We start from the raw sequence: 12035 nt of genomic DNA on the forward strand, positions 1-12035 counted from the left end.
TTAATGCTGTCGAAAGCAACATTTATAAATGGAAAGTCCCAGATCATGCTTCATGTTGAATATTATACTTTTTACCAATGGAAACAGTGTAAGATCCTGCTAAGAAGGCATAGTTTGAGTCAAAACAGCACATCGACTGCCCATGCCTGCTTGCCATTTCGATACAAATTTAGGAATGACCGAAAAGAGATCCTTTGTTTATGCAGCCATAAAAAGAATGAAATCAGTTTTTTGTAGCAACATAGATGGAGCTGGTGGCCATTATCCTAAGTGAACTAATTCAGAAGCAGAAAATCAAATATTGCATGTTCTCATTTATATGTGGGAGCTAAACAATGAGTATACATGGACATAAAAATGAAAATAATAGACACTAGGGACACCAAAAAGTGGAGAGAGGGAGGAGGGTGAGGATTGAAAGATTACCTATTGAATAAAATGTTCAATATTTGCGTAATGGGTACACGAGAAGCCCAATTACCACATGTACCCTTGTAACCAACATGTACATGTACCCCTCATTGAATCTAAATTTTTTAAAAAAGAGAATTCCATTGATGGATCAAATTTTGGAAGAATCTTTGACCAGCAGAGACAGACACGTGTGATGGCACCACAGCCAATAGCATATGCTAAAGGTCACGGGGCTTCCATAGAAACTCTAAGCCCAGAGGTGGCAGGGACAAAGAGCAGGAAGGGAAAAGGCGGCAATTCTCTGCGCCATGGTTTTGGTAAACCAGAGGAGCAGCTAAGAAGTCTGGCCCTTGTCCCTCCCCTCCCCTATCTTTAACTTATATCTAATGTTATGGTGGACACAAGGGTTCTAGAGCAATTAGTAGGGCACTAGATCCAGAGAATTCAAGCAATGTCAACATGTCTGAGGATACCCATAGAAGATGGAGACCATCCATACTAGACAACAAGGTACTGGCACAACCAAGCAGAAGCAGGATCTTATATTGTTTCTGTTGATAAAAGTAGAATATGACTCACTGCCGCCACCCCACGCACCACGTCCCCCTGCCGCTCCGAGCCCAGCTGTGCTGCAGTCGCTGCCAGTTGCAATGGAGGAAGAGATCACTGCACTCCTCCTTGACAATGGCTCTGGCATGTGCAAAGCTGGCTTTGCTGGGAGAGCTGTGTTCCCCTCCATCGTCTGGTGCCCCCAGCACCAGTGCGTGATGGTGGGCATGGCCAGAAGGACTCCTACGTGGGTGACAAAGCCTAGAGAAAGCATGGCATCCTGACCCTGAAGTACCCCATGGAGCATGGCATAATCACTAACTGGGACGACATGGAGAAGATCTGGCACCACACCTTCTACAAGGAGCTGTGTGTGGCCCCGGAGGAGCACACGGTGCTGTTGACTGAGGCCCCTCTGAACCTCAAGGCCAACAAAGAAGATGACTCAGATCATGTTTGAGACCTTCAACACCCCGGTCATGTACGTGGCCATCCAAGCCAGTGCTGACCTCCTATACCTCTGGGCACACCACTGGCATTGTAATGAACTCTGGAGATGGGGTCACCCATATGGTGCCCATTTATAAGAGTTATGCTGTCCCCCCACACCATCCTGCCTCTGGACCTAGCTGGCCGGGACCTGACCCACTCCCACGTGAAGATCCTCACCAAGCATGGCTATAGCTTCACCACCACCGCTCAGGGGGAGGTCATGCCAAGGAGAAGCTGTGCTACCTCACCCTGGAGTTGGAGCAGGACATGGTCCCACCACATCCTCCTCCTCCCTGGAGAAGAGCAACAAGCTGCCTGATGGCCAAGTCATCACCATTGGCAACGAGCGGTTCCAGGATCTGGAGGCACTGTCCAACCTTTCTTCCTCAGCGTGGATTCTTGCCGCATCCAGGAGACCACACTCAATTCCATCATGAAGTGTGACATGGACATCAGCAAAGACCTGTACACCAACACGGTGCTGTCCGGCGGCACCACAATGTACGTAGGTATCGCCCACAGTATGCAGAAGGAGATCGTCGCCCTGGCACCCAGCACCATGAAGATCAGGATCATGGCACCCCCAGAGTGCAAGTACTCGGTGTGAATCTGCCGCGCCATCCCGGCCTCACTTTCCACCTTCCAGCAGACTTGGATTAGCAAGCAGGAGTATGACGAGTCAGTACCCCCACGGCCCCGTCGTCCGCCACAAATGCTTCTAAATGGATAGCGAGCAGATTCATAGCATTTGCCGCATGGGTTAATTCAAAAGCATAAATTTGCCCCTGGCAAATGCATACACCTCATGCTAGCCTTACAAAACTGGAATAAGCCTTCTGAAAGAAATTTGTCCTCGAAGCTCATATTTGTTATCAGCACTGGATTGTAGAACTTGTTGCTGATTTTGACCTTGTATTCAAGTTTACTATTCCCCTTGGTATTTAATACCCCGTACATATCTTTCATTTCAACCCTTAGTATATGTGGCTTGGTCACTTCGTGGCTGAGGTAAGAACGTGTTTGTGGAAGACAAGTCTGTGACTTGGTGAGTGTCTGCGTGACCAGCAGGCTCTGATCTGTGCAGGATATTGTGTCAGGGCTAAGTGTTCTGGGATTCCTCTAGAGACTGGCAAGGGCTCCTGAGCCAGTGGTGTCTGTCCTGCCGGTGTGCCAGGGTTGGAAAAGTCCAAGCCATAGGGCCCAGTTTCCTTTCTTAGCTGATATTTTCCTGCCAGAACACTATGTGCTGTTTCTTGCCTTGAGTTGGAAGCAGTTTGCATTATACCTGTAAATGTATTCATCCTTTAATTTACATAAGGTTTTTTTTTTGTATGCAATTGTAGATTCTTTAAAGAGATGACAAAGAATTTTGATTTTCTACTGTTATATGAGAACATTAGACCCCAGCAACACATCATTGTGTAAGGAAAAATAAAAGAGCTGCTGTTAAAAAAAAAAAGAGTAGAATATTTTCCACAAAGTATAGAATGGGACTATTTATTAATGTTGCTTTCCACAATGTTAACTCTATGATACTTGCAATTTTAAACAGTACTGTCTGATTTTGAGTTCCCCTATAGCAGAGCCTGAGACAAGGAGTTACAAGCAGGTAATTTATTTGGAAGGTAATCCCCAGAATCAGGAGTGGGAGTGAAGGGAGAATGAACCAAGGAAGGATGAAAACTTGACCAAAGGGTACATTGTTCAGGTCATCATTGTAGGCAATGGGGAGTTTATTTCACTGACTTTTCAAGAGAACTGTATAAAATACCTCCTGAGTTGCTTATGAGGAGAGTCATGCGAATTCGGCCAATGACTGCAGTCTCCTACTGGTTGAGGGATTTCCCTCAGGGACAAGGAACTGGCACAACCAAGCAGAAATGTTATAGGAGTTACTCCTCCCACAACAAATGCTGGCAGCAGTTCCCAAGCATATCCATAGACAGGGTGGAGAGAATCTCAAAAATAAAGCATACAACGAAGAATTGCCAAATATTTTAGTCTGTTAGTATAATGAGTCATTAAACTCAGCAAAGGGGAGAACACCCAAGAAAGTAGAATTATTAACAAATAGAAGAGTATATGAAAGAAACAGAATCATATAATAATTTAGCATGTGACAAATATCATGTTCAATTTACATGATGAATAGATGGAATACTCAATAAATAAGAAAATGTTTGCTGGACGCAGTGGCTCATGCCTGTAATCCCAGGACTTTGAGAGGCCGAGGTGGGTGGATCACCTGAGGTCAGGACTTTGAAATCAGCCTGGCCAACATGGTGAAACTCCATCTCTATTTTAAAAAATTAGCCAGGCATGATGACTTACATCTGTAGTCCCAGCTACTTGGGAGGCTGAGGCAGGAGAATCGCTTGAACCCAGAAGGCGGAGGTTGCAGTGAGCCAAGATCAAATCATTGCACTACAGCCTGGACGACAGAGCAAGACTATCACAAAAACAAAAAAGAACAAGAAAGAAAGAAAGTGTTATTGGGCTTGCTTCTTCACTCTTTACAACAAAAATAAATTACATGTGAAATAGACTATTGGAAGAAAAGATGGTTAAATATTTTTCCAGTTTTGGCATGAGAAATACCTTTCTCAAAGTGACAAAATCCTAAAAACTATAGAAAGAAATGTTAAATAACTCTACTGCAGTAAAATTAAAAACAGAGTGAAAAGATATGCAAAAGTGGGAAAATACTACAATACATCTGGCGGAAAAAGAGCTAATCATTTTAAATATGACTACAAATCAGTGAGAAATGACTAGTAATCCAACAGACAAATGGGCAGAGAATACTGAAAATTTATATAAAAACTTAAATGACTTATAAACAATGGGAAAACACCCATAAACTTTAAAATACTCATTCATAAATACAGAAAAGCAAAATAAACAATGAGCCACAATTTCATTTTTTTAAATAACTTTTTAATTTTAATTCAATTCATTTTCTTTATAATTTCAAATTTTATTGTAGATTCATGAGTTACATGTGCAGTCTTATTACCTAGGTGCATTGCTTGGTGCTGAAGTTTGGGGCACGATTGATCCCATTATCAGGTACTGAGCATAATACTCAACAGTTAGTTTTTCAACACTTATACCCCTTCCCCAAGGAGTATTCCCCAGTGTCTATTGTTGCCATCTTTATTGCCATTAGTACCCATTGTTTAGCTCCCACTTATAAGAGATAACATGTGATATGTGGTTTTCTGTTCCTACATGAATTAGTTTAGGATTATGGCCTCCAGTTGCATCCACGTTGCTGCAAGGACATGATTTTATTTCTTTTTATGGCTGTATAGCATTCCATCGTGTGTATGTTCCACATCTTCTTTATCCACTCTACCATTAATGGACACCCAGGTTGATTTCATGTCTTTGCTATTGTGAATAGTGCTCTTACTCACATAAAAGTGCATCTATTGAGAATGGGGTATTCATCTCCTCAAGTATTTATCCTTTTTGTGTTACAAATAATCCAATTACATTCTTTTAGTTATTTTTAAAGGTACGATTATTATTGACTTTAGTTATCCTGTTGTGCTATCAAATAATAGGTATTATTCATTCTTTCTAATTTTTTTTTGTATTCTTTAACCATCCCAGCCTCTCCCGGAGCCTCCCACTACCCTTCTCATCCTCTGGTAACTATCTTTCTACTCTTTATTTCCATCTATTAAATTGTTCTGATTTTTTGATCCCACAAATAAGTGAGAACATGTGATGTTTGTATTTCTGTGCCTGGCTTATTTCACATAGCATAATGATCTCCAATTCCATCCATATTGTTTCAAATTACTGATTCTCATCTTTCTTATGGCTGAATAGTACTCTTTTGTGTATATGTACCACATTTTCTTTATCCATTCATCTGTGATTGGGCAGTTAGGTTGCTTCCAAATCTTAGCTATTGTAAACAATATTGTAACAAACATAAGAGCACAGATATCTCTTCAATATACTGATTTCCTTTCCTTTGGGTATAAACCCAACAGTGGGATTGCTAGATCATATGGTAGCTCAATTTTTAGTTTTTTGAAGAACCTCCAAACTGTTCTCCTCAGTGGTTTGACTAATTTATATTCTTGCCAACAGTGCACAAGTGTTCCCTTTTCTCCATATCCTCATCAGCATTTGCTATTGCCTGTATTTGGATATAAACCATTTTAACTGAGTTGAGATGATATTTCATTGTAGTTTTTATTTGCATCTCTCTGATGACCAGTGATATTCAGTACCTGTTCATGTCTCTGTTTACCATCTGTATGTCTTCTTTTATGAAATGTCTGTTCAAATCTTTTGCCCATCTTTTAATTGGATTATTAGCTTTTTCTCTGTAAAGTTGTTTGAGTTCCTTATTTATTCTGGTTATTAATCTCCTGTCAGATGGGTAGTTTGCAGATATTTTTCTCCCATTCTGTGAGTTGTCTCTTCACTTTGTTAATTGTATCCTTTGCTTTGCAGAAACTTTTAATTTGATGTGATCACATTTGCCCATGTTTGTTTTGATTGCCTGTGCTTGTGGGGTATTGCTCAAGAATTTTTTGCCTGGACCAATGTCCTGGAGATTCTCCCCCAAATTTTCTTGTAGTTGTTTCATGGTTTGAGGTTACAGATTTAAGTCCTTAATCCATTTTGATCTGATATTTGTATATGCCTAGAGATAGTGGTCCAGTTTTCTTCTGCATTTAGATATCCTATTTTCCTGACACCATTTATTGAAGACTGTCTTTTCCCCACCATATGTTTGTGGCACCTTTGTCAAAAATAAGTTCGCCATAAATGTGTGGATTTGGTATTCTCTATTCTGGTCTGTTGGTCTATATGTCTGGTTTTATGCCTGTGCCATGCTGTTTTGGTTACTATAGCTCTGTAGCGTAATTTTAAGTAATGTGATTTCTCCAGTTTTGTTCTTTTTGTTTAGAGTAACTTTGGTTATTCTGGGTCATTTGTGGTTCCACATAAGTTTTAGGATTTTTTTTTCTATTTCTGTGAACAATGTCATTGGTATTTTAATAGGGATCACACTGGATCTGTAGATTGCTTTGGGTAGTACAGACATTTTACCAATATTGATTCTTCCAATCCATGAACATGGAATATTTTTTCTTTTCCTTTTTTTTTTTGTTGTTGTTGTTGTTGTTGTTGTCCTCTTCAATTTCTTTCATCAGTGTTTTACAGTTTTCCTTACAGAGACCTTTCACTTATTTGGCTAAGCTAATTCTTAGGTATTCAATTTTGTGTGTGGCAATTGTAAATGGGATTACTTTTTTATTTTTTTCACATTATTCACTCTTGTCATATAGAAATGCTACTGATTTTTGCATGTTGATTTTGTATCCCGCAACTTTACTGAATATGGATTATCAGTTCTCACAGTTTTGTTTGTGTGTGTGAAGTCTTTAGGTTTCTCCAAAGACAAGATTATATCATCTGCAAATAATGATAATTTGACTTCTTCCATTCCAATTTGGATGGCCTTTATATCTTTCCATTCTCTGATTTCTCTAGCTAGGACTTCCTGTACTATGTTGAATAATAGTGGTAAAAGTGGCATCCTTGTCATGTTCCACATCTTAAAGGAAAGACTTTTAGTTGTTCCCCATTCAGTGTGATACTGGCTGTGAGTCTGTCATACATAGCTCTTATTATGTTGAGTCATGTTCCTTCCTTTTTTAAATATTTTATTTTAAGTTCCAGGATACATGTGCAGGATGTGCAGGTTTGTTACCCAGGTGAACATGTGCCATGGTGGTTTGAAGCACCTATCAACTCAATTACCTAGGTATTAAGCCCCACATGCATTAGCTATTTTTCCTGATGCTCTCCTTCCCCCTCCCCCTAGCCCCTCCGAACAGACTCCAATGTGTGTTGTTCCCCTCCCTGTGTCCATGTGTTCTCATTGTTCAGTTCCCACTTCTAAGTGAGAACATGTGATGTTCAGTTTTCCGTTCTTGCATTAGTTTGCTGAAGATAATGACTTTGAGCTCCATCCATGTTCCTTCAAAGGACATTACCTCATTCCTTTCTGTGGCTGCATAGTATTCCACGGTGTATATGTACCACATTTTCTTTGAGAGTTTTTATCCTGAAGGGATGTTGGATTTTATCAAATGCTTTTTCAGTGTCAATTAGATCATATGGTTTTTATCCTTCATTCTGTTGATACGAGGTATCACATTGATTTATTTGCATATGTTGAATCATCCTTGCATTCCAGGGATAAATTCTACTTAGTCGTGATGAATGATTTTCTAATATGTTGTTAAATTCAGTTTACTAGTATTTTGTATTAATATTTATCAGAGATATTGGCACATGGTTTTCTTTTTTTGATATGTCTTTGTCTCATTTTTGGTATTAGGATAATACCACCCTTGTTGAATGAGCTTGAAAGTATTCCTTCTGCTTCTATTTTTCAGAATAGTTTGAGTAGGGCTAGTATTAGTTCTTAAAATGTTTGGTATAATTTAGCAGTGAAGCCATCTGGTCCTAGGCTTTCCTTTAGCAGGAAACTTTTTAGTACAGCTTTGATCTTGTTACTTGTTATTGGTCTTTTCAGATTTTGGACTTCTTCATTGTTCAATCTTGGTAGGTTGTATATGTCTGGGAATTTGTCCATTTCTTCTAGGTTTTCCAATTTATTGGCATATAGTTGCTCATAGTAGCCTCTAATGACCTTTTAAATATCTTTAGTATTAATTGTAAAGTTTTCTTTTCCATTTCTCCTTTTAATTATTTGGATCTTCCCTCTTCTTAGTTAGACTGACTAAAGGTTTGTCAATTTTAAGTTTTCAAAGAACTAACTTTTTGTTTCATTGGTTTTTTATTTCCTGTTTTCTTTGTTTAAATTTGATTTATTTCTTCTCTAATCTTTATCATTTCTTTTCTTCTACTAATTTCAGGTTTGATTTGCTACTGCTTTTCTATCTTTTTTAGTTGCATTGTTTGATTGTTTACTTGGAGTTTAAGTTCAATGTTTCTTTGTTGATTTTCTGTCTGGAAGATCTATCCAATGCTGAAAGTGTGGATGCAAAGTCTCCAGTTAGTATTGTATTGGGGCCTGTATCAGTTCATTCTCATGCTGCTATGAAGATATACCCAAAACTAGGTAATTTATAAAGGAAAAAGGTTTAATTGATTCACAGTTCTGCATGGCTGGGGAGGCCTCAGGAAACTTACAATTATGATGAAAGGGGAAGCAAACATGGCCTTCCTCACAGGGCAGAGAGCAGTGTTGAGCAAAGGGGAAAAGGCCTTTATCAAACCATCAGATCGCACGAGAACTCAGTCACTGTCACAAGAACAGCATGGGAGTAACCTCCCCCAAGACTCAACTACCTTCCACCACGTCCCTCCCAGGACACATGGGGATTATGGGACTACAATTCAATATGAGATTTGGAAGGGGACACAAAGCCTAACCATATCATTCTGCTGCTGGACCCTCCCAAATCTCATGTTCTCATATTTCAAAACACAATCATGCCTTTCCAACAGTCCCCAATGTATTTGCTCATTCCAACATATTAGCACAAAAGTCCAAGTCCAAACTCTCATCTGAGACAAAGTAAATCCACTCCATCTATGAGCCTGTAAAATGAAAACCAAGTTAGTAACTTTCTAACTTTCTAGATACAATGGGGGTAGAGGCACTGGGTAAATACATGCATTCCAAATGAGAGAAATTGGTCAAAACAGAGGCTACAGGCCCTATGCATGTCCAAAATCTAATATGGTGGTCATTAAACTTTTTTTTGGTTTTTTGAGACAGAGTCTCGCTCTGTCAGCCAGGCTGGAGTGCAGTGGCGCCATCTTGGCTCACTGCAAGCTCGGCCTCCTGGGTTCACGCCATTCTCCTGCCTCAGCCTCCAGAGTAGCTGGGACTACAGGCACCTGCCACCATGCCCGGCTAATTGTTTTTGTATTTTTCATAGAGACGGAGTTTCACCATGTTAGCCAGGATGGTCTTGATCTCCTGACTTCGTGATCTGCCCCCATCGGCCTCCCAAAGTGCTGGGATTACAGGTGTGAGCCAGCACACCCAGCCCATTAAACCTTAAAGTTCCAAAATGATCTCCTTTGACTCCAAGTCTCACATCTAGGTCATGCTGATGAAAGAGGTAGGCTCCCACAGCCTAGGGTAGCTTCACACTTTGCAGAGTACAAACCCCATCCTTGCTGCTTTCATGGCTGCCATTGTCTGCAGCTTTTCCAGGTGCACAGTGCAAGCTGTCGGTGGATCAATCATTCTGGGGTCTGCAGGACCATGGCCCTTTTCTCACAACTCCACTAGGCAGTGCCCCAGTGGGGACTCTGTGTGGGGAGCTCCAACCCCACATATCCCTTCTGCATTGCCCTAGCAGTGGTTCTCCATGGAGGTTCCACTAATGCAGCAGACATCCAGGCATTTCCATACATCCTTTGAAATCTAGGGAATGGTTCCCAAACCTCAATTCTTTTCTTCTGCGCAGCTGCAGGCCCAACACCATGTAGAATCTGCGAGGCTTGCACCTGAGCTGAACTTGGACCTTTTTAGCTTCAGCTGGAACAGCTGGGATGCAGGGAATGAAGTCCTGAGGTTGCACACAGCAGGGGGGCCCTGAACCTGGCCCAGGAAACCATTTTTCCCCCTTAGGCCTCTGGGCCTGTGATGGGAGAGGCTGCCATGAAGGTCCCTGACATGCCCTGGAGACATTTTCCCCATTGTCTTGGCGATTAGCATTTGGCTCCTCATCACTTACGCAAATTTCTGCAACCAGCTTGAACTCTTCCCCAGAAAATGGGTTTGTCTTTTCTACTGCACTGTCAGGCTGCAGATTTTCCAAGCTTTTCTGCTGTCTCACCTCTTGAATGCTTTGCTGCTTAGAAATTTCTTCCACCAGATACCCTAAATCATCTCTTTCAAGTTCAAAGTTGCTCAGATTTCTAGGGCAGTGGCAAAATGTCACCAGTCTCTTTGCTAAAGCAAAGCAAGAGTGACCTTTACTCCAGTTTCCAAGTTTTTCATTGCCATCTGAGACCATCTCAGCCCAGAATTCATTCTCCATATCACTATCAGCATTTTGGTCAAAGCTATTCAACAGGTCTCTGGGAAGTTCCAAACTTTCCTACATCTTCCTGTCTTCTGAGCCCTCCAAGTCTCTAGAAAATCCCAAACTTTCCCGCATTTTTCTGTCTTCTTCTGAGCCTTCCAAACTGTTCCAATCTCTGGCTGTTACCCAGTTCCAGAGTTGTTTCCACATTTTGGGGTATACTTAGAGCAGCACTCCACTCTCTGCAGTACCAATTTACTGTATTAGTCCATTTTCATGCTGCTATGAAGAAATACCTGAGACTGAGTAGTTTATAAAGGAAAGAGGTTTAATTGACTTACAGTTCAGCATGACTGAGGAAGCCTCAGGAAACTTACAATCATCGTGGAAGGGGAAGTAAACATGTCCTTCATCACATGGTGACAGGAGAGAGAAGTGCCAAGTAAGGGGGAAAAGTCCCTTATAAAGCCATCGGATCTCATGAGAATTCACTTACTATCACGAGAACTGCATGGGGTTAACCACTGCTGTGATTAAATTACCTTTCACTGAGTCCCTCCCATGACATGTGGGGATAATGGGAACTACAATTCAAGATGAGATTTGGATGGGGAAACAAAGCTTAACCATATTGGGACATATCTCTCTCTTTAGCTCTAATAATATTTGCTCTATATATCCAGATGCTCCAATGTTGGGTGCATATATATATTTAAAATTATTATAACCTCTTGCTGAATTGACTCCTTTATCATTCTTTAGTGACCTTCTTTGTCTCTTCTTATAGTTTTTGTCTTGAAATCTATTTTCTCTGATATAAATATAACCACACCTGCTCTTTTTTCCAATTCATTGACATGGAATATCTTTTTCCATCCCTTTATTTTCAGTCTACTTGTATCTTTCTAGGTAAAGTGTGCTTCTTGCAGGGAACGGATCCATGGGTCTTATTTCTGCATGCATTCAGTCACTCTATGTCTTTCAATTGGAGTGTTTAGCCCGTTTACATTCAATACTATTTCTGGTAAGTAAGGACTTATTCCTGCCATTTTGTCATTTGTTTTCTGGGTAATTTGTGGTTTTCTCTTCCTTCTTACTTTCCCTCCTGTCTTCCTTTAGTAAAGTTAATTTTCTCTGGTGGTATGATTTAGTTTGTTGCTTTTTATTTTTTGTATATTCATAGTATGTTCTTTGGCTTGATGTTACCATGAAGCTTGCAAATGCTATCTTATAACCCATTATTTTAACAGGATAACTACTTAACACTGTGCATCAACAAACAAACAAGCAAAAAGAACACTAAAAAACTCTACTCCTGACCTTCTTCTCCACACTTTTTAACTATTAGTTGTTTCTATTTATATCTTATTATATTGTCTGTGTCTTGAAAAGTTGTTCTTGTTATTATTTTTCATTGGTTTATTGTTTAGTCTTTCTACTTAGGAAAAGAGTAGTGTAAACCATTACAATGTTATAACACTCTGTGTTTTTCAGTATACTTATATCCAGTGAGTTTTGTACCTTCAGGTCACT

General features: G+C 40.2%; 1 pseudogene; it reads left to right on the top strand.

Moving 5' to 3' along the window:
• The first annotated feature begins 896 nt into the window (after nucleotides 1-896).
• On the top strand, nucleotides 897-2185 carry LOC117066015 (annotated as a pseudogene).
• The last annotated feature ends 9850 nt before the right edge of the window (nucleotides 2186-12035 follow it).

This window comes from Trachypithecus francoisi, unplaced genomic scaffold, assembly GCF_009764315.1.
Source record: "Trachypithecus francoisi isolate TF-2019V2 unplaced genomic scaffold, Tfra_2.0 Lachesis_group2, whole genome shotgun sequence".
In the NCBI taxonomy this organism is placed as follows: domain Eukaryota; kingdom Metazoa; phylum Chordata; class Mammalia; order Primates; family Cercopithecidae; genus Trachypithecus; species Trachypithecus francoisi.